The 23,152-nt window shown below is 50.3% G+C and overlaps 1 protein-coding gene and 1 non-coding gene across 5 annotated transcripts in view; one reads left to right on the top strand and one right to left on the bottom strand.

Annotated features, from left to right (window-relative positions):
- Window positions 1–1,729: 1,729 nt before the first annotated feature.
- On the bottom strand, window positions 1,730–1,805 carry TRNAS-AGA (transfer RNA serine (anticodon AGA)). Its single transcript has one exon. It is a non-coding gene; the product is annotated as a tRNA-Ser (tRNA).
- A 2,996-nt stretch (window positions 1,806–4,801) lies between these two features.
- The window catches only part of TRAF3 (TNF receptor associated factor 3), a 131,482-nt gene continuing 113,131 nt past the window's right edge, over window positions 4,802–23,152 (top strand). For 3 of the 4 annotated variants that reach the window (XM_066274767.1, XM_066274766.1, XM_066274763.1), the window contains exon 1: window positions 4,802–5,055. The gene's annotated coding sequence lies outside the window, so the exon portion shown is untranslated. Of the gene's footprint in view, window positions 5,056–5,570; window positions 5,607–23,152 lie in introns of those variants that run through there. The other variant, XM_066274764.1, reaches the window with a different exon arrangement.

The following is a 23,152-nucleotide window of genomic DNA, read 5'->3' as shown; positions in this document are numbered from 1 at the left end:
TTCATCCTTTTCTACCTTTTGTTTTCTTTTGGGAAACAAGGTGGCACATCTACCTGAATGGAAGCAGGAAGGAACATCCAAGTCCCATCTCCTAGTTCCCCAGGCAGCCAGACAGGTCCATGCCTATTCGGATTGTTTCCCCAGAGGGAGGCCCAGGGCCCCCACGATGTCCCCCTCTGGGGAGGTAACCGGGGAGTGGCTGCTCAGAAGAGCCTTAGTTCCTACATTTGGAGTTGCAGAATGAAGAGCAAAATCCCCAAGCCCAAGTTAAGAGTGTCCGACTCTGGTTCCTTAACCATCTGTGGGGAAATTTTTTAGTCTGCCTCACACTAAAAAAGAAACAGCAAGGGAGGAAGGTCCACTTCCCGTGACAGAGCCCTGGGGGCAGTCATCCCATGCTTCGTGTGCCCTGTGCCTGAGTGCCCACCCTGGCAAGGCCCCACTGCTGCAGTGGGGGGGGGGGTTCATATGAGCCTCGCCTGACTGATGTGTACATAGCCAGGCTCATGTCTGTTATGATGCCCTGTGCAGGGGAAGCACGGCACCCCAGAGGTACAGGGATGTGCCAAGACATGTGGGGCCCTGGGCTACAGGGTCAGCAGAGCGTCCAGGTGGACGTCCATGTCAGCCCTAAGTCCCTTTAATCACATCCTCAAGGCTCCTTTGTCCCAGCTTTAGAAGTATGCACAAATATAGCTGGTGTTTAGCCAACTCTTATTAGACTGACACAGGGTTATTTAGGGAGCCTGCTAATTACAAAGAAAATAATTATTTACTTAAAGAAGCCCTTAAGACGGTCCCATTTGGTATCAGTACCTGGCACTGTTACAGCCCCATGTGACATGAGCTTACTATTTGCATCCATGTTGAGAAATAGTAGAATGAAATTCGAACGTGTTTGGTTGTAAAAAAAAATTACCTACATTGCAAATCACTCAAAGAGATGAACATCTTTGGACAATGTGAATCTGCTGATTTTTCATCCTTGCTACTCAGGCCAGAGAATGGAGGCAGTCTCACAATTACAGGCCTAATCAGATCCTTTTGGGCCTCCGATTAGAAACTCCCATCCCACTGTGGCCCGCCCCCCACTCTGGGAACTGCTTCATGGACCCCCTTCCTTGAAGGAGAGGCTGGAGCTGGGTTCCTTCACGTGGCTCACTCACCGTGGGCCTCAGCTTTTTCCAAAGGCCTTAAAATGCCCGGCTTTGGGAACTCTAGTTGTAGTTGACTTTCTTTTTATAAAGACTTTATTTATTGATTGTGGAGAGAGAGAGATCATAGTTGTTTCGCTTAATTTGTTGATCAATTGCTTCTCGTCTGTGTCTTAACCGGGCAAGCCTGGGGTTTCAAACTGGTGACCTCAGCATTCCAGGCTGATGCTCTATCCACTGCGCCACCGCAGGTCAGGCTGTAGTTGACTTTCTTTTTTTTTTTTTTTCTGAAGCTGGAAACAGGGAGAGACAGTCAGACAGACTCCTGCATGCGCCCGACCGGGATCCACCCGGCACGCCCACCATGGGGCGATGCTCTGCCCACCAGGGGACGATGCTCTGCCCATCCTGTTGGGACCAGAGCCACTCTAGCGCCTGAGGCAGAGGCCACAGAGCCATCCCCAGCGCCCGGGCCATCTTTGCTCCAATGGAGCCTTGGCTGCGGGAGGGGAAGAGAGAGACAGAGAGGAAGGCGCGGCCAAGGGGTGGAGAAGCAAATGGGCGCTTCTCCTGTGTGCCCTGGCCGGGAATCGAACCCGGGTCCTCCGCACTCTAGGCCGACGCTCTACCGCTGAGCCAACCGGCCAGGGCTGTAGTTGACTTTCTTAATCATAGTTTGTTTCACCAGCTTCAAGTGAATGACAAGACACAAGTACAATGGGCCGCCCAGACACAGCCGGGATGGAAAGAAGGAAGGCAGAGTAGGTTTGCCTGCAACTCCCTGGGACGCAAAGTTTGGAACCCACTTGTCTGAACAACTAGTGTAACTGGTTTTTGTTTGTTTGGTTTTTTTTTTGCCATGTGCTAAGGTCCCTCCTGGTGCAATATTTAACGTTTTAGTGGAAGAAGTCGCCAGCACAAGTTAGATCCCTGCGGCGATGGTCTTTGCAGTGGGAGGTGTCCCACGAGGGGGGCCTGAGCATCGTACTCAGGGAGAGGCCTGAGGAAGCCCCTTCACCTGCTGCAGCCTCCTAACAGTATCCAGCGAATGCGTCTTCTTCCTTTCTGGGAAACGAACAGGATTGGCTTTTAGAACCGTAGCACTTATGTTGAGTTCCTCTAAGATCTGTGTGCACTTCTCCCAGAAATGCAGCAAACAGAACATTTAATGCTACATAGATTCCTGTGAGACGTTTCTTTGTCCAGAAATGGTGTCAGCTTGTTGTTCCATGTTGCCATAGGGAACAGAAAGCTCTGCCTTTGAAATGCGGTGAGGAGAGAGCTGTGATTGGTTCTTCTTGCTGCCTGTCACTGCGGCCCAGCAGCTGTAACTGTAGAACACAGAACACCAGCCCTCAAAGAGGTTGCCCCTTCTGGGGCAAACTTCTTTGTGCGGTGGGCCTTCAGTCCCCCCTTGCAGGGGATCCATAAATGCTCAGACGGTTGAGGAAGCAGAAGGAGGAGGAGGAAGGGGGAGAGATGAGAAAGGGCAGTTCTCACCAGCAGAGGGCTCGACCGGGGGTTGTGTCTGAATTGATTCATTCTGAATGATGCTGGATAATTGCTTTGGTAGAGAACAGAAGGAGTCGTAGAAAACCCCTCTGGTAGATCTTTAAATCTAGTTGCTTATTTTAAAAGATCCAAAAATAGTTCAGCCTAGGGAATTTTTGGCAAAGTCTGATTTCGGCGAAGTCTTAAGTAGATCCCCTGAGATACCGAGGGAGGCGGTAGGTGGAAGTGGGCGCGGGGCAGACAGAGGGGGTGGGCAAACCTTCAGCAACCCCAGAGCCTGGAGTAGGGAATACTGTGGGGCCCATGATCCCATGAGGCCACTGTCATTGCCATTTCTGACAGGCAGGCAGGAACACCACACGCTCTAGAGGGAAGCCCACCATGAAGGAAGGGGGAAAGAGTCTATGTGGCCTCGGGTTCAACTCAGAACTCAGGGGCCTATGTGCGAAGGCTGGCCTGTCACCCCAACATGGTGGCTTTGTAAATGGCAGCCACCTCTGGTTCTCTGGTCTGACTTCAAAGAGCTGTGCCCTTTTAGTGGCCCAAATGGGGGTGCCACTGGGGCCTGGCTGAGTCTGGTTAGCCAGATCCTCAGTCACTACTGTGGGGAATGAGCACCCCTTGGGCTGATGGAGTTCTACCAGCCTGGTTGGACTGTCCAGGGTTCTAGAACATTCTGTGGGGAAGCCGCGGAGGAGATGCTGGACTTCCTGCTCTAGTCTCATGAGTCACTGGCGAAATACAAGGAGGACTGGCTTAAGCTGGTTGCACTCCAGGAATCTTTCTGTTTTGTAATTTTTATTGAATTTATTGGGGAGACACTAGTTAATAAAATTATATAGGTTTTTGCTGTACAATTCTGTAGAACTTTATCTGTACATTGTATTGTGCACTTGCTTCAGGAATCTTTAGAAGTCTTGAGAGGAAAAGTGCATTGTGTTTCCTCAGTGTGGACCTGCATGGTGAGGGCCTGGCTCCCGGGTTGGCCTGGCGCTTCCGGGAGACAGGTCCTCCACTGCCCACATCTTGCCAGGCCCAGCCAGGCAGGTGCAACCTTAGAGGACATTGAGGAATCATTGATGGCTTGGGGGACAGAGGGATGAGGCCCCTGGGGAGGTGGGTGCCCCTGGCTCTGGAGGCAACACATGCCCCAGAAGGCCAAGGGTCAAAGGAGGCGAGGGGCAGCCAGCTCAGCTGAAACCTCTGGGAGTTTAGCAGGGCACACTGGCCGCCTTGTTCACACTTGACCAAGACTCAACCTCCTGGGTGTGGGAGAACCGGGGGAGGAAGGAAAGGAACCTCCCACCAAACCAACGCGAACCCCCACAATAGAAAAGAGCGGTGGTCCAAGAGCGGTGGTCCCGAGGGCCGGAGTCGCCTTCAGCCTTACCCTCCTGCTTGTGAGCGTCGGAGGGCTGAGAGGGCGTGCGTGTAGGAGCAAGTGTGCATGAGTGAGTGTGTGTGCATATACTGGCGAGCGTGTGAATGTGTGTATAAATGTGAGAGCCCGTGCTTGTGTCCTCAACCAAGTGTGTCTGACTTGTGAGCGTGAGCGACTGTGAGCAAGTGTGTCTGAGTGTGACAATGGGTAAGAATGGTTGTTGGAGGTGTGTTAGGGAGCGTCTGTCGGGAGTGTACGTGTTTGCATGGGAGAGTGCGAGGCTGAGAACGCGGGTTGAATGCGCGTGTCTGAATGTGTGAGCGACGGTGAGTGAGTGTAAGGGAGGGTGGCTGCCCTCGTGAACCGGGTGACGCCATCGTTCCCAACCGCGAGGAAACCTGCACCTTTCGGGCCCCACGCGGCCTGCGTGGCTTTTTGACCCGGAAAGGGGGCCGCCGGGGCGCGCCGCAGCCGGGGGCGGGGACCGCGGCGGGGGCCACGCGGAGCGAGGGGTGGAGCGCGCGGCGGCCCGGGAGGGACGCGGGGGGCGGCCTCGGGAGCCCCCGCCCGCGCCGCGGCGCCGTTGCTAAGGCCAGCGGGCGGGCGCTGCGCGGAAGGGCCTTAGCAACCGGCGGCGGGCGGGTGCGCGCCGCCGGCCGCGCGGGCGATCCCTGCGGCTCCCACGCACGCGGGCGCGGGCGGGGGTGGCGCGGGGGCGGGGCGGGCGCGCTCCCGGCGCGCGCCGGCGGCCGGCGGGGATTTCCAGCGCGCGAGAGGAAGTGCTGCGCGAGGGAGCGCGAGGGCGCGAGGGAGCGCGGCGCGGCGCGGCCGCCGCGTGCGCGAGCCGGGTTGCAGCCCAGCAGGGACTTTCCAACCGGCGGCGGCGGCGGCAGCCGCCGGCCCTTCCCCGCCCCCCGATATGGGGCTGCCCGGGGAGCAGGACGCTGCGGACCGCGGCGGAGGACGCGCCCGGAGCCCCTGAGCCGGCGAGCGGCGGCGGAGTGCGGGGTAAGGGGCGGCGGCGCGGCGGCGGCGGGCCCGGCGGCTCCATCCCGGGGCTCCATCCCGCGCCCTCGGCGGGCGGCGCGGGCGGCGCGGGGCCGGAGTGGCGCAGGCCCGGCGCCCGGAGGCTTGTGCCCGGTGCGGCGCCGCCTCGCCCGGTCCTCGCCGGCCCGCCCGCCCCCCGGACGCCTCAACTTCGGGAAACTTTGTGCCCGAGGCCGGGCCCGGGGCCGCGGGGCCGGGAAACGGGGCGCCCGGGCCTCCCGTGAACGTGACCCCCCTCGGGGCGGCGGGGACCCGGCATCTGCCGCGCGGCGGGCGTTGGTGCCGCCAGAAGCCGGCTGAGTCGGTGTCCGCACGGGCGAGCCGGCTGCGTTTCTTTCTTTCTTTCTTTTTTTTTTTTTGAGCCATTATTTAAAAGTTTATACTGAGTCATTCCTCTGCAGATGAACCTCCGACTGATTCATAGTCAGAGCTGCAGCGGCCTCGGCGGGCGGGCGGGACCGGGCTCCGGTTTGGGGCAGAATGCACGCATTCCACCTTTGATGACTCGGAAGGTCAGAATGGGCGCCCCCAGGCGAAGCCCGAGCGCTCCAGGCCACGGGCGGGGGGATCCCTTCTGCGGGCGCCGGGCTGCTGCTCGCGGCCGCCGTGCCACGTTTCCGCTCTGCCACCCTGGTTGGGGGCATCGCGCGGATCCCTTGCCTTTGGGGAGCATTCTGTGCGGGGAAATGCTTTACCTTTTCTTGGAGGACAGAGCAGCAGAAATGGAAATGGATGAAGTGTTGTGGACGTGCTTGGAAATTTAAGAAGCCTTCATCAGATAATGGTCCGTTGGAGGAGGCAGTGTTATTTCATGGTTTTCGTATGAAGCTTGTGAATCAGTTTTCTAAATGACACAGGTGTGTATGTGTGTGTGTGTGAGTGTGCGTGATTTATACATTTATTTTTGTGGAGTCATTAAAGGCTGTCTTCAGGAGCGTTGTGGCCGCTTCTTAATTTACATTCGCAGCATACAACTGAGGAGGAGCCATAATTTATTTATTTTTTGCCTTAGCATTTGCTGTGAACGCACACGCTGGTGAAGCTTTCAGAAATATTTTCTGTCCCCTTGTATGTCTGTAAAACCCTCCTGTGAAGACATGACCCGGTGGGCCCTCGGTTGGTGCTAAAATCTTCTCTCGGCCCTCACATCTTTGAAAATGGCCTGAGGGGAAGACTGCATCATGTGTAGGACGTCTGGCAAAATAGTGGACAGCCATTCCTTCTTCAAAGGGGAAGAAGTAGCTGCCTTTTCGCCGCCTTGTGACAAGGTGTATGTTGAGGATGCTGGAAGACGAAAAATTCTTGCGCTAAGACACTATAAAGCCTTATCAGTGTGCAAGCACCCTGCATGATTGGGAATCCTCTTGTGAGTAGGTGCTCAGGACAGAAGCCCTGACCTGGGTTTTTTCTTTCTTTCCCCATCATCACTGGTGAAAATCAGACCTCCGCATGGCCGAGGTTTAAGATGTGAGGTGGCTCTCCCCCAGACGCCATCTGTTCCAGCTGTCACAATGCAGAAAAGCCAGGAGAGCAAAGGGAGCTGGCAGGGGGAATTCTAGACTTTATTTTTTTTAAGACATTTGTTTGAATGTTTCTGTGAGGGGGAAAGTAGAGCAGTTATTTTCCTTGGACGCTCTCTGGTCATTTTGGAATAATAAGATGGCCTTACTCAATGGGAAGGGTGCAAAGACATTCCATAGGAACCAGGCAGTAGCAGAGGCCACTTGTGTCTGTTAAAAAATAAATAAAAAAATTCCTCCTCTCCTGCATGCCTTGGAGAAGGTCCTTTATTTACCTGACAGCACAGTGGCTGCTAGTTGATTTCCCTGTGTTTGGGATTTTGATTCCTTAAACACTCCTGCATTCCCTCCCTCCCCCCCGCTGTGCAAATAGAGAGGCACCTTTCTGGGGTGTTGTCAGGATAGATATGCTAATGAGCTGAAGAGTGAGAATGGCTGGACTCCTTTAAAATCCTGTTTTTTTTTATGATGCTCAAGCCCTACTTAAAGATAAAACTGTCACTGGGGTGTTGCAAGTCTGGGCTGGCTCAAGCAAACAAAGGAAATTGCGTTAAATTTACCCATCTCTGCATTCTCATCTTCTTATAGCAAGACTCTCCAAGCAGCAAGTGATCTAACCTATCAAATGTTATGCAATCGCTGTTTTCCTTGCAGTCGTCAGTTTAAAAACTCTGAACTTAGCAGAAGAGACATCTTATGACCAAGGCTCTCCACACTGATTTCTGAGAATCCGGACCCCCTTGGGTGCTTCCTTACAGGTGTTCATAGAAGAAAAACTATTTGGGGTGGGAGAGTTACAAGATCGACTTAGGATACAGAGGGAAACTGGGAAGAGAGCTCCAGAGTGGGAAAGGAGATGAGGCCAACGGGTTTGGAAGGCGACCAGAGAGAGGCAGCCTAGGCCTGACTGTGGAACTGATGGTGAGACTTGTTCCGAGCAGGAGGGATGAAGCTGGCCTGCCTGCGAGGGCCAGCCGCCTGCAGGCAGGAGGGCAGTAGAGCAGTCAGCGGGGATGGTGCAGTTTGTAGGTTAGCGGGCCTTTTGGGTCCAAAGGGACTAATGGAAATAGGAGAAAATGCAATTGTAAAATAGAAAAGGGAAAAAAATGCAAGAAAACATGCGTGCTTGTATAATAGCTGTTATTCACAATTAACTAAATACAAAATGGCTTTCTCATTGTCGAGAGCCTGTGCAGTATTGACTGTGTTCTGCACGACACCATCCTAGACACAGTGGGGAGCTGACCGACCTGCGGAGGAGGAGGGGAGGTTTTTGTCAGCATTAGAACCTTTTTTTTTTTGCCAAAGTTTTTTGGCTCCCTATGCAGATCCCTTGGGGTGAGGCTGGCAGGTGGTAAGCTGTCATAGATACAGGTGACTCCTGGTTCCTGTCAATTCTAGAAATCAGGTTGGAATTTCTTACTGAACAGTGTATTCCTCGAGATGAGTGGATCATTAGCTGGGACTTGGGAGTCTTTCTCGTTTAATTTAATGTGCAATTAATGTGCCTTGGGTTCCCATAACGTTCTGGTTACTGTGCCAGGGTGAGTGAGCTCTGGCGCCTGCCTTCAAAGGCATGGTCCACAGAAGCGGGGCATCTCGGCCCCTGCGCACGGTGACAGGTGGTGCAGAACCAGCGGGGGTCAGGCTGAGGCCGCGCCAGGACTGGAGCTGGTGGCTGGGAGCCAGGAAAAGTGAAAACTCATCGCCCTGCCCTCAGGGAGTGGGCTGCTAAGTGAGAGAATGAAGACCCCCCCCCCAAGAAAGTAAAGAGTGAGTTAATGGACCCTGGAAGACTGGAGGTCTGATGGGAGTTCAGAAAAGGGAAGGCTCTTGTCTGGCTGGGGTCCTCTTTGCAGAGGCTTCCGGAAGTGGGTGCTGAGTGCCGTGTCAGGTTGGCCGGCAGTGTGAGGCCCTGAGAAGGGCAGTCCTTTCCGAGTCCCCGTGGTGTTTCCCGAAAATGGGGTCTGGTGCCTGGCGGCCCCGCTGCTGGTTGCCAGTGGGCGCGGAACTGGTGATGGTGCTGGTCGGCGGGTTCCCAGTTACCGTCCCTGAGAGGCCCTCCTGCTCTGAGCAGGACCTTTGTGACCAGGAGCTCAAGTGGGTCAGGTGGTCTGTCCTGTGAAGGGCCTTGGTCTGGGATGGGGCACAGAGCAGTGGTCCCCACCCTGGGTGGAGCACATTGCTGGGTTTTGTTTTGTTTTTTTAACTTAGAGAGGAAGGGGGGGAGAGAGAGAGAGAGAGAGAGAGAGAGAGAGACTTCAGTCTGTTTCTGCATGTGCCCTGACTAGGGATCGAACTGGCAACTTTTTCATATCAGGACGATGTGCTAACCAGCCAAGCTATCCAGCCAGGGCTTTATTATTATTATTATTATTATTATTTAAACAATTTTTTCATTGATTTGTGAGAGAGAGAGAGAGAAGCATCAACTTGCTGTTGCACTTAGTTGTTCTGTTTAGTTGTGCACTGATTGATGGCTTCTTGTGTGTGCCCTGACCGGGGACCTTGGCACACCAGGATGATGCTTTATCCACAGACTACCGAGCCAGGGCCACTGTTCCTACTGTTTTGACTCTGTGTGTGTGTGTGTGTGTGTGTGTGTGTGTGTGTGTGTGTGTATTTTTGAAGATTTTGTTTATTTTAGGAGAGAGAGAGAGCAGGGGGAGGAGGAGCAGGAAGCATCAATTCCCATATGTGCCTTGACCAGGCAAGCCCAGGGTTTTGAGCCTGCGACCTCAGTATTCTTTTTTTTTTTAAATTTTTTATTTATTCATTTTAGAGAGGAGAGGGAGGAGAGACAGAGAGAGAGAGAAAGAGAAAGGAGAGACAGAGAGAGAGAAGGTGGGGAGGAGCTGGAAGCATCAACTCTCATATGTGCCTTGACCTGGCAAGCCCAGGGTTTTGAACCGGCGACCTCAGCATTTCCAGGTCGACGCTTTATCCACTGTGCCACCATAGGTCAGGCCCTCAGTATTCTTTTATATAGTATGATTGTTGGAAACTTGGTTTCTGTGAGTGCAGAAGGAAAGCAAATCTTTAGGACAACAGTAGCATCAGAATGGTAACCCAGAGTATCTTAGTGTCATGATGATGTCCAAAGTGTTCAGAGACTAACCTTGTACTCTGGACATTGACTACCCAGTAGGAGGAATGCGGCAGGTGCTACCCCCTCCCCCCGCAGGGCCAGGCATGGGTTTGTGTCCAGAATCTGCAGGTTGGGGAGGGGAGGGATGGGGCAGATGCCACCCAGTGGTTCCATGTAGTTTAGCGTCGGCAGTCCGGGGGGCTGCAAACCTCCTAGCTGCTGTCCTTGATTGTGCACAGCCCGGCCACCCCTCTGATAGTTGCCTTAGGGCTTGTGTGATGAGGGCCGTTGTTTGACACTGTAACTCTCTCGGGTGCTTTTAATAACCTAAAAAAGGAAGAACAGAGAAATTAGTCCTTCTTGGCCCAGTGATTCCTGGAAGTCACAACTTTATTCTAGAAATTAGTTCTCTCCTTTCTGGGCTAACAACGGCCTGATGTTTGAAATGTTATGAGAGGGTAAACCGGGTGTGCTGGTTTCCGAAGGCTTTCCTCGGTGAGAAAGGGCAGTGGCCCGGCTTCTGTGCAGTGTGTCACAGATGGTGTGAGTTTTATCTTAAACTTTCATGTGAATTTTACGTTGTACTCGGCAACACACTCTGCCCCTCCAATTTTTAGTGTGGTTGATTCTCCAGAAGATGCTTTGCGTGTTCCTTGGTTTCCCTAGGATCCCCGAGGGGGCCCCGGCATCCTGCTGTGTGTCCCTGGGGTTGTCCCCCCCCCCAGCTTGAGCAGTGTGGGCATGCGAGTCCCTGTCCTGCCCTCTGGACTGCAGCTAGTTTCCCTGCCTGTGAGTGAGGCCAATGGCACCACGCACACCACACATGGCTCTTGCTTGCTGTGAGAGGAGCGGACGATGGTCGAGAGGATAGAGCTGTCGTGTAGTCAAGAGTGTGGAGATCTTGGAATGTAAACATCGAGTGTCCCATCTCAGTAGAGACCATTGAGACTTGCTAGTTAACTCCCGCATTTTATATGGGAGGCATTGGAGGCTCAGGAGTATCTGGGTAAGTAACTCTCCCAAGTCAGACAGCGGCCAAGCAGGGGCTAGTCGACCAGAGTAGAGTTTTTTCCCCTGCGTTCTTCATTTTCCCAAGATTTACCTGAGGGAAGCTGCCCGGCCTCTCATTGCAACTGGGGACAGTTGAGAATTGTTTAACCAGCACACATTTTTTGAGAACTTACTCAGGAGCAGCGCTAGTTGCCAGAGCTAATAAGTCAAGTAAGACAAGCCGTGATGACTGTCTTCGAGAGCCCCTGGGAGGTGGGTGGGCCAGGGGAAGTGTTTGGTCCTAGGCCGGGTGCCTGGCCCCAGCCGCAGAGGCGCAGTGGGAGTGGACTCACAGGCGTGTTCGGGAGGAGGAGTGGGAGCGAGCCAGCTGTGGGGCATGCTTGCAGGTCCAGGGCAGAGGCCTGGGGGTCTGCAGCGGTTCTCTGTGGCATAGGGAGTGGCTGCCCTCCGTGCGCCTCTGTGCCAGGCTAACCTTGCAGGTAAGGTGATCCTATTTTATGGACGGGGAGAATGCAGAGAAACAGGCCTGGAGGACTCCAGAGTTCATGTGCCCATCACTGTGCTCAGTGGTCAGTTTGAGCTGAGTTTTAGTTTTCTTTGGAGTTTTGTTCATATTCTGTAGACTTTTAAATTTTATGTTCATAGACTTTTAAATTTTACGTTCAGATTCTAGACGTTTTACCTTTGCTGCTGTATGGGGCTTTTTGAAGAAACCCTGAAATTTTCCAGCGTGTATTTCTCATGCAGCCTTTCCTTTTCTCCAAAACCTGCTTTACCTATATTGACTTATTTTTCCAGCCGGCTCTCTGGTCCTCCTCTCTGTTTGAAATTATTTTCCCATGGCAGCGACATTTCCTTCAATGCTCTTTTAAAAAATTTATTGATAAGAGAGAGAAACATCAAGTTGTTGTTCCACTTATTTATGCATTTATTGGTTGATTCTTGTATGCGCCCAGACAGGGTATCAAACCCTTAACCTTGGCCTATCAGGATGACACACTAACCAACTGAGCTACCTGGCCACGTTCATTCCCTGTCCTTTAAAATTCACATAGACCAGTGGTCCCCAACCCCTAGGCTGCGGACCGGTACCGGTCCGTGGGCCATTTGATACTGGTCCGCAGAGAAAGAATAAATAACTTACATTATTTCCATTTAATTATATTTAAGTCTGAACGATGTTTTATTTTTTAAAAACGACCAGATTCCCTCTGTTACATCCATCTAAGACTCACTCTTGACGCTTGTCTCAGTCACGTGATACATTTATCCGTCCCACCCTAAAGGCCGGTCCGTGAAAATATTTTCTGACATTAAACCGGTCCGTGGCCTAAGAAAGGTTGGGGACCACTGACGTGGACCTTTGTCAGGTGTTGCTTACATCTTGCTGAGTAGCAGCAGTCCTAACCCTGCTTCACTGATGTGCTTTCTTCCCCTTCCCTTCCTCTTAACTTATATTTAAGCTGGTCATCTGGTAATAACGACAGCTTGAGTCCTGGTGTCTTGACAGGGTTTTGGTAAACCTGAGCTTGTGAACGAGGTCCTGAGGCCTGGTTACGGCCCAGCACCGTCCCGTTCCTCCCCCTTCGTCTGGAATCGGGTGAAAACACAGATTGCTGATGGCTGTGTGAGGGAAGACTTGGTGTGGTTGCTCTGCTGGAGCCCTGGGGAGGTCTGAGCACCCACGGTCCCGGCACCAGGAGGGGTCTTTCCTGGGACAGGCTGGTTTCACTGCCACCTGCACCTGCTCCAGGAAGGGCTGTGAGAATGGGCCACAGCTGGACACCAGGGCTGCAAGGTCAGGGGCCTGGGGTGACGGAGGGTGCATTCTTGTTTGTTCTCACACAGGTTGGTCCTCCTGGGGGGAGACATTGATGCGGGATAGCACGGGCCTTGTGTTTCCGGAGCCTCCCTGCCGCTCCACCTTGAGGGGCGTTCCAGGGCGTTCTGACCGGTGTTAGGATGGCGGGTGTCTTGAGGACAGGGTCACTTGGCTGTATTTTCACAGTTTGGCCTGAGACGTGCTCAAGAAAGATGAGATTTGTTTCTGTATAGAGGGAGTGTGGGTCTGCGAGGTGAGTCCTGATTGGAATTCCGGGCCTTTCTTTAGTTGACTGAGAGTGAGTTACTCACGTCTGTGAACCGCGGGGTGCTCACCTGTGGGGAGGTAACTGTGAGGACGGAAGGCAAGAAGCCTGAGAACCTAGCAGGACTGAAGTGTAACTCCTCTCCATCTTTTCCTTCCCTGAGCGGCTTCCCGAATGGATGGCAAGCACGGGAGTGACAGGCTCTCTTGGGAGTGTGGCTGGCCCTGGAAGGCTGTCCTGCAGGTGGGGCAGAAGCAGCACTTCAGTAGACTGTAAAGAAATGATGTGTGGCCCTGGCTGATTGGCTCAGTGGTAGAGTGCCGGCCTGGTGTGTGGATGTCCCGGGTTCGATTCTTGGTCAGGGCACGCAGGAGAAGCGCCCATCTGCTTCTCCACCTCTCCACTTGCTTCTCTCTCTTCCCTTCCTGCAGCCATGGCTCAATTGGAGTGAGTTGGCCGTGGGTGCTGAAGATGGCTCCATGGCCTCCGCTCAGGCACTAAGAAGAGCTCGGTTGCTGAGCAACAGAGCAACGCCCCAGATGGACAGAGCATTACCCCCTAGTGGGCTTGCCTGGTGTATCCCAGTCAGAGCACATGGAGTCTGTCTCTGCTTCCCTGCCTCTCACTGAATAAAAAATTAAAAAAAAAAAGAGAAGAAATGATGTGTAACAAAGAGTAAAGGTCTGTAAACTAACAATTACTATATATTTTCATAAAAAGGAACATCTGTATTTAGATAGCCCCCATTTCTTTTAGAAAAGCAATTTTTGCATATGATGGTTCATGATGAATTTATATTTTAGTACATTATTTTCTTTCGTTGTTTAGCAGAACAGCATTCTTCAGTTCATTCAGGTCTGTTCAAACATCACCTCTTCGAGGAGGTCTTCCCTGGACACCCTAACTGATTGAAATAGCCCTTGTTGTCACTCTCTGGGCTGTTACCTTGCTTTTTTCTTATTTTTTTAATTCATTTTAGAAAGGAGATAGACAGGGAGAGACAGAGAGAGAAGGGGGAAAGGAGCAGGAAGCATCAACTCCCATATATGCCTTGACCAGGCAAGCCCAGGGTTTTGAACCGGCGACCTCAGCATTTCCAGGTCGACGCTTTATCCACTGCGCCACCACAGGTGAGGCCTGTTACCTTGCTTTTTAAATTCATAGCAGAAAGTTTTCGCCCATTACCTTAACCCATGCACCAGGAGAGTGCCTGGTGTATGGTAGGAACTTAAGGATCCCTATGAATGCATCAATAAACTGGAACCTAATCACAGTTTCTTTTATTGAGGCAAAATTCACACATAGCATACAATGAACTATTGTAAAGTGTAATTTCAGTGGTATTGAGTGTGGTCACAATGTTGTGCAAACACCAGTTCTTTCTGGTTTCAAAACTTTTCCATCACCCCATAAAAAAACAATCCCTGTCCTCGTTATGTAATCATTCCCTATTCCCCCTTCTCTAATCTGCTTTCTGTCTCTGTGGACTTGCCTAGGCTGACACCTCCTATGAGAGGAATAACACAGCGTGACTAGTGTTTGTGTGTGGCTTTTTCACTTTGCATCGTGTTGTTCAGGTGCTGCATCCAAGCTGTAGCCCGTACCAGTAATTTGTCCTTTTTTATGTCCGAGGACTGTTCCATTGTGTGTCTATACCAGTTTTGTTCATCCATTCACCCACTGATGGACATTTGGACTGTTTCCACCTTTTGCCTACAATGAGTAATGTGTGCAGGTTTCTGTGGAGACATGTGTTTTTTTATTTCTCTTGGGAATTTGCTGGGTCATATGGTCGGTCATTCTCTACGTGTTCCCACCAGCCATGTATTAGGGTTCCAGTTTCTGTATGCCTTTGCCAACATTTATTTATTTGTCTTTCCGATCAAAACTCGACTCTTGGGTTTATAGCGATATCTCATTGTGGTTTTGTATTTTCTTAGTGACCAATGATACTGAACATCTTTTATCTTTTCATGCGCTATTTTTTTTTTTTGTATTTTTCTGAAGCTGGAAACGGGGAGAGACAGTTAGACAGACTCCCGCATGCGCCCGACCGGAATCCACCTGGCACGCCCACCAGGGGCGACGCTCTGCCCACCAGGGGGCGATGCTCTGCCCCTCCGGGACATCGCTCTGCCGAGACCAGAGCCACTCTAGCGCTTGGGGCAGAGGCCAAGGAGCCATCCCCAGCGCCCGGGCCATCTTTGCTCCAATGGAGCCTTGGCTGCGGGAGGGGAAGAGAGAGACAGAGAGGAAGGAGGGGGGGTGGAGAAGCAAATGGGCACTTCTCCTATGTGCCCTGGCTGGGAATCGAACCCGGGTCCCCGGCACGCCAGGCCGACGCTCTACCGCTGAGCCAACCGGCCAGGGCACATGCTCTATTTTTTGTGGGACGATGTCTTGCTCAAGCAAGCCCTTTGCCCATGTCTTAATTCGTTTTTTTGCCATTTTCTTGTTGAGTGGTAAGAGTTCCTTATATATTTTTGGATATTAAACCCTTATTATATATATGATGTACAAATATTTTCTCTCATTCTGTAGGTTTTTTTTTATAGTCCTGATGTCCTTTGATGTGTAAAAGGTTTTAATTTTGATAATGTCCAATTTATCTTTTTTTTCTTTTATTTTGTTGCTCTTACTTTTATATAAAATCTGAGAATCTGTGGCCAAATGTGAGGTCATGAAGATTTACTCTTGTGTTTTATAGCTTTAGCTCTTACATTTAGGTCTTTGATCCATTGAATTAATTTTTATATATGGAATGAGGTAGGGGTGGCATGTCATCCTGTTGCACATGGATGTCCTGCTGTCCCAGCGCCACGAGTCGAAGAGACTGTTCTTCTCCTTCGTTCGGTGTTGGCACCCGTGTTGGAAATCAGTTGGCCGTAGGTATTTGAGTTTATTTCTGGACTCTATGCCAGTGGTCTATATGTCTGCCTTTATGCCAGTTGTGCACTGTCTTTTGATTACTGTAGCTTTGTAGAAAGTTTTTTCTTTTTTTAATTTATTGATTTTCAGAAAATGGAAGAGAGAGAGAGAAAGAGAGAGAGATTGATTTGTTGTTCCGCTTATTTATGCATTCATTGGTTGATTCTTGTGTGTGCCCTGACTGGGGATCGAACCCACAACCTGGGACTATCAGGATGATGCTCTAACTAACCAGATGACCTACCTGACCAGGACCAAAAGTTTTGAAGTAAGTTTGAGAAGTGAGAGTCTTCCCACCTTTTCCCCCTCAATACTGCTTTGGCTATTTGGGACCTCTTGCAGCTCCATAGTAATTTGAAATCCAGTTTTTCTCTTTCTGCAAAACACAGTTTGGAATTTTGATAGGAATTGCATTGAATCTGCTCTGGGGAGATTACCATCTTAACAACATTCAGTCTTCCAATCTATGACCATGGGATGCCTTTCCATTTATTTATATCATTAATTACCTTTCAGCAATTTTGTTGTTTCAGTGAACAAATCTTCACTTCTTTGGTTCAGTATATTCTTAGATATTGGATTGTTTTGGATGCTGTTGTAAATGAAATTGTTTCCTTAAATTTTTTCCCCCCAGGTTGTTCATTGCTTTGTGATTAAAACCACAACTAAATTTTGGGTAGTGATCATATACCCTGCAACTTTGCTGAATTTGGTTATTACCTCTAGTAGTATTTTGTGGGTTCTGTGGGATTCCATATATATATATATATATATATATATATATATATATATATAATCATGTTAAATGCAAATTGAGATCACTTAATCTCTTTCACATTTGGCTGCCTTGTGTTTATTTTTCTTGCCTGATTGCTCTGGCTAGGATTTCTACAGAACTGAATTTCATTGGTGGGAGCAGACAGCCTTAGGGGAAAGCTTTCTGGCTTTTATTGATTGTGAGGTTGGGTGTGGGTTTTTAGAAGTAAATGCCCTTTATCCTATTAATGGAAGTTCCTTTCAATTCCTACTTTGCTGAGTGTTTTATCGTGAAAGGTTGTTAAATTTTTTGTTTGTTTTTTTCTTTTTTCTTTTTTTTTTTTTAGAGAGGAGAGAGAGAGAGAGGGAGAGAGAGGAGAGAGAGACAGAGACAGAGAAGGGGGAGGAGCTAAGCATCAACTCCCATACGTGCCTTGACCAGGCAAGCCCAGGGTTTCGAACCGGCGACCTCAGCATTTCCAAGTCGACGCTTTATCCACTGCGCCACCACAGGTCAGGCTTTTTTTTTTTTTAAAGATTTTATTTATTCATTATAGAGAGGGGAGAGAGGGGAGAGAGAGAGAGAGAGAGAGAGAGAGGAGCAGGAAGCATCAACTCCCATATGTGCCTTGACCAGGCAAGCCCAGGGTTTTGAACCAGCAACCTCAGCATTTCCAGGTTGATGCTTTATCCACTGCACCACCACAGATCAGGCAGGTTGTCGAATTTTGTTAGATGCTTCCTGTGCGTCTCTTGACTCCATCCTGTGTTTCCCCCCCTTCATTCTGATAATGTGGTGTATTACATGAATCGATTTTCCTAGGTTGAACCTTGCTTTCCTGGGAAAAATCTCACTTTGTGGTGGTTTTTAATCCTTTCAGTGTGTTGTGGCATTTTGGTTTGCTGTTATTTTGTTGAGAATTTTTGCATCCATGTTCATAAGGGATGTTGGTCTTTAGTTTTCTTTCTTTCTTTCTTTTTTTTTTTTTTTTGTATTTTTCTGAAGTGAAAAGCAGATAGGTAGTCAGACAAACTCATGCATGCGCCTGACTAGGATCCACCTGGCAAACCCACTAGGGGGTGATACTCTGCCCATCTGGGTGTTGTTTCATTGTGATGGGAGCCATTCTAGCACCTGAGGTGGAGGCCATGGAGCCATCCTCAGTGCCCCGGCCAACTTTGCTCCAGTGGAGCCTTGGCTGTGGGAAGGGAAGAGAGAGACAGAGAAAGAAGAGGGAGAGGGTGGAGAAGCAGATGGGCGCTTCTCCTGTGTGCCGTGACCGGGATACAAACCTGGGACTTCCACACGCCAGGCCGACGCTCTGCCACTGGGCCAGCCAGGGCCCCAGCCGCATTTGGACTGTACCTTGTGTTTCCCCAGGATTTTGAACCTCATCCTTCCTTAACTCGGTAGTGTATAGCAGCAGAATCCAGGAGGATTTCAAAGCAGACAGAAGAACTCTCTGGTGATCATCATACCACTTACCTCCCTGCTTCCCAACAAGAGGCTTTCCTTAAAATGGCGTAACAACTGGGAAAAGTCCTGGCTGACACTACACCACCACAACTCTGTGTCCACCAGTGGGGAGTGGAGGAAGGGACTCTTTATTCCTGAAGCCAGGATGGAGAGAGATGTGCTTCTGTCACTTCCTGCAAGAGCCACAGCTTGTTCCAGATCGTAAATGCTGTGTAACAAGCCACAGTAAGCCTCCGTGACCTGACACAGTAACCTCTTATTAGGTGTCACGGTTCTGTGGGTTGATCGGGCAGGGCTCGGCTGGGCGATTCTTCTTTACTCTATGTGGCATTAACTGGGGTTGCTCACAGGTGTTTATCTGGCTTCTGGTCTGGTCTGGAGGGACCAAGACAAACTGCACTCACGTGCCTAATGGTGGAAGTTCAGGCTGAGCGGTTCCTCCCTTCCTGTGTCGTGTGGGAGCCTCTGCATGCAGCCTGTCTCCTAGGGTGGTCGGACTTCTGGTGTGACAGCTCAGGACTGCTAGCAGTATTCAACCTTTCCCATCTTATGGCACACATAAACTAATGACTAAAACTAATGACAAAAAATTTTTTGGTGTGCCAATCTGACCAAAAAGGAAAAAAAAAATCTAATTTTGATTCCTTTACACCAGATGGCTGTTGTTGTGTTTTCTGTTATCTTTTTTTTTTTTTTTTTTTTTTGTATTTTTCTGAGGTTGGAAACGGGGAGGCAGTGAGACAGACTCCCGCATGCACACAACTGGGATCCACCCGGCATGCCCACCAGGGTATGATGCTTTGTCCATCTGGGGCGTTGCTCTGCTGCAACCAGAGCCACTCTAGGGCCTGAGGCAGAGCCCGGGCCAACTTTGCTCCAATGGAGCCTTGGCTGCGGGAGGGGAAGAGAGAGACAGAGAGGAAGGAGAGGGGGAGGGATGAAGAAGCAGATGGGCGCTTCTCCTGTGTGCCCTGGCCAGGAATTGAACCCGGGACTCCTACATGCCAGGCCGACGCTCTACCACTGAGCCAACCGGCCAGGGCCCATTTTTTTTTTTTACTTGACAGTCTAAGAAAAAAGAGGTCAGTCAGTACCCCTGACTAAATCATCAGATAGCCTGACCTGTGGTGGTGCGTGGATAAAATGTTGACCTGGAACTCTGAGGTCGCCAGTTCAAAACCCTGGGCTTGCCCAGTCAAGGCATGTATGGGAGTTGATGCTTCCTGCTCCTCCCCCTTTCTCTCTCTCTCTCTCCCTCTCTCTCTCTTTTCTTCTCCTTCTCTCTCTGAAAAATGAATAAAATAAAAAAAAATCGTCAGGTATTGCGTGTTTTAGAAATTCCTGCGACACGCTGATTGAAAGTCGCTGTGCTAGAGTTAATTGTTCTGGGAGGAAGGGGAAGCTGACAGGTCTGTGTGACGACACCCCTGCTGTGGGTTGAAGACCTCACAGCGCGCCCCCCAGATTTAGGAGCGAGGTCTCGGAGCCTGCCTCTGATGGAGGAAGGTCGAGGAGTGTGTGTCTTCAGCCTGGCGCAGGCGTGGTGGTTAGCGTCCATCGTGCTGTCCGGCAGGGTGCGGGCACTACTTGTTACCATGGGCTGCTGTGTGCCAAAATAGAGGACCCACCTCTGCTGTGTGACCTGTGTTCCGTGAGAAAGTGCATGTTGTGTTCTGAACCAAGAATTTGTGAATAAGCTGTTGAAGTAGAGTTTACTCATTCATAAAATGATACTTGCCTGTCCCTTTCGTCATCTGTTTGTCAGGAGTCTCTCAAGTGTGACTTTGGGTCTATCAGTTCTCCCTTCCTATTACTTGATTTTAAGAACTATTTGAAAACTTCACTTCTTATTTTGAGGAGTGTTACGGAATTTAAGCTTACATTTCTCTCTGTTCTTCAGTAAGCTTCATCGAGAAAATATCAGTGAGCCTAGGTATCCTAATTTCCTTTTCTTTACCCTGGATTATTCTAATAAGTCCTTAGAGACTTACTAGAACAAAGTTAAGGCTGTTGATGCATGATAGTGTGGGGTAATTTGACGGCATGTGAAGTGTGTGTGTGTCTTCGCAGACATCTCGGTTTCTGTAAACCCTGCCTTCCCAGCCCGTCTCAGCTGGCTGCTGCAACACTTTGAGCAGGAACAAGTGTGATGAGGTCACAGGAAGTGGGGGAGCAGGTTTAAATAAGGAAACAAGAAATCTGCATCTGTGGCTCAGGGGAGCCACAGGTGTAGGGATTAAGGGTGGTGGAGAGGGGAGCTGTGGCTGTCTGGTCCCATGCGTCTCCTGCTTGCACCTCGCAGTGCAGTACAGGCCACAGCACCAGGCACCCCGTGCCCCCGTCTACCCAGTCCTTGTTCCCAAATGCCCACCACTCCTGAACAGCTAACCTTCCGTCCAGAAAGAATCAGCCACTTGAAGTGGTTGATGTATCAGAGTGACAGACAAATGCATGTGATTTCAGGGAGTCCTGGACTCTCCTCTGCCTGGTCTGAGGTCAGGACCCTCTGACTTGATGCTTGGAGGTCTCTTCCAGCGGCCAAGTTTTATATGTATTAGAGAAATATACATGCGTTTTGTATAGGTGTGTGCCTGCTTCTCATTATGTCCCTGTTATGAATTCAGAAGTCTGCTGGCCTTTGGCCTGTCATCAGGAAGAAAAGAATTGCTTCCTGCAAGTCTTCGGGCATGCTTTGTTTGATACGGCGCACCTTTTCCGTCCCTGTGACCTTAGGAGTCTCTGTACCGGGATGTGGTGACCATGGCCTGCGGAAGGGCGACCAGACTTGAGGACGGGGCGGGGGCAGGGGTACCGTGCGTTCACACAGCTGGTGACCTGATGACATGCCTTTTGCCCATCTCCTCTCTGTGTTCTGGTCACATAAAAAAGGTATTTCTTTTGGCCTGTCCAGGTGGTGGTGCAGTGGATAGAGCGTCGGACTGGGATGTAGAGGACCCAGGTTCGAGACCCCGAGGTCGCCAGCTTGAGCGTGGGCTCATTTGGCTTGAGCAAAAAAAGGCTCACCAGCTTCGCTGGCTCAAGCAAGGGGTTACTCGGTCTGCTGAAGGCCCGCGGTCAAGGCACATATGAGAAAGCAATCAATGAACAACTAAGGTGTCGCAATGAAAAACTGATGCTTGATGCTTCTCATCTCCGTTCCTGTCTGTCTGTCCCTGTCTATCCCTCTCTCTGACTCTCTCTCTGTCCCTGTAAAAAAAAAAAAAAAAAAAAAAAAGGTGTTTCTTCTGTTAGGGCAAATGAAGATAGTGACCCTTGCTTTTTAATTTAGTCTTGGAGTTCTTGGGAACGACATCAGATTTTAGTTACTTACTGACGCTTAGAGTGAAATAAGTAAGGTATTTCAGTTTACCTGAAAATAATTGTCTCTGAGGCATCCTCACAGAGGTCACAGTTCTGCATATAATAGCTAAGGGCTCTTAAAGCCTTGGCATTGTGCTTCAAGTATAAGCTTACAGCATCAAGTCTATCAATTACCCAGAACAATGAAAAGCATGGAGAGTATTTGTCGGCTGGGGCTGGTGAGGTAGAGGAGCTGGTGGCCTCCTACGGTGGACGCCCTGTGTTAGAGGGTTCTGGAGCCTGAGATGGGGACAATACTGTCATGGTTGTGAAAAAAAAAAAAGAGCTTTAAAAAAAATGAATTCATCAGAAAAGTGAGAAATGGTATTTAAGGTTAAAGGAACTTGGATTAAAAAAAATTTTTTTTTAGTGAGGAGGGGAGGCAGAGACAGATGCCCACATGAGCCCGACTGGGATCCACCCGGCAGGCACACCCACCAGGGGGCGATGCTCTGCCCATCTGGGGCATTGCTCTGTTGCGACCAGAGCCATTCTAGTGCCTGAGGCTGAGGTCATGGAGCCGTCCTCAGTGCCCAGGGCCAACTCACTTTAATCAAGCCATGGCTGCAGGAGCAGAAGAGAGAGAGAGAGTGAGAGAGACAGAGAGAGAGAGAGAGAGAAGGAGGAGGGGTGGAGAAGCAGATGGTTGCTTACCCTGTGTGCCCTGACTGGGAATTGAACCTGGGACTTCCACATGGCGGGCCAGTGCTCTACCACTGAGCCAACCGGCCAGGGCCAGACCTTGGATTTTTTTAGCCTAGAAGAGAGAAGATAAGAGGGCGTGTCCACCAAACATTCACTCTCTCAGCATGTCTTTATCCCTGTGTGCCTGGCTAAGATTAGTGCTCCTTATTTCTTGTGTATATTTTGTGTTAAGTGTATAAAGAAAAACAGCATTTTTCTGAATGCTGACCACATTCAGTTTAGCTCAGCAAACTTGTGTAAAGCTCTTGGTGAGTACTGGTCATGCTGTTCATGTGTGAACATGTATGTTTATATCACTAAGGGAAACTGTCTGTTCTCAAGTTCAGACTGCTCATTTCAACCTGAGGTGTTACGCTTCATGGAGGAGGCACGTGTTAGCTTGCTCAGGCTGTCATAACAAAGTGTCATAGCTTGCGTGACTTAAATAACAGATGTATCTCTCACAGTTCCGGGGGCTGAAATTCCAGGATTCAGATGGCAGCCGATTCAGTTTCTCAGTGCGGGCTCTCCGCTGGCTTGCAGATGGTTACTTTGCACTGCGTCCTCACATGGTAGGCAGGCTGACGGGAAGCCCTGTGGCGTCTCTTCTTATTAGGGCCCCTGATTACCTTTAAAGGCCCATCTTTAAATACCATCACATTGGACCCTCAAATTTTATGTTCTTCTCACAGACAAAAGACATTCATTCTGTCCCAGAAGAGACAGGGACAGACAGACAGGAAGGGAGAGAGATGAGAAGCACCAATTCTTCATTACGGCTCCTTAGTTGTTCATTGATTGCTTTCTCCTATGTGCCTTGACCTGGGGGGCTACAGCAAAGTGGGGTGACTCCTTGCTCAAGCCAGTGACCTTGAGCTCAAGCCAACAACCTTGGACTTCAACCTTTGGGCTCAATCCAGTGAGCATGGGATCATGTCTATGATCCCACACTTAAGCTTGTGAGCCTGCACTCAAGCCAGCGACCTCAGGGTTTCGAACCTGGGTCCTCAGCGTCCCAGGTCAATGCCTATCCACCATGCCACCGCCTGGTCAGGTTAACAGCCCCAAGACTTAACTCCAGCATCACCTCTAAAGCCCAACATGCAAAATCTCATCTAAATATTTGCTGAAGTCAGATGAGTCTCAG

The sequence above is a fragment of the Saccopteryx bilineata genome, chromosome 4 (genome assembly GCF_036850765.1).
Source record: "Saccopteryx bilineata isolate mSacBil1 chromosome 4, mSacBil1_pri_phased_curated, whole genome shotgun sequence".
NCBI lineage: Eukaryota > Metazoa > Chordata > Mammalia > Chiroptera > Emballonuridae > Saccopteryx > Saccopteryx bilineata.
The sequence above is the reverse complement of the archived record's forward strand: the minus strand, read 5'-3'. Positions and strand labels throughout refer to the sequence as shown.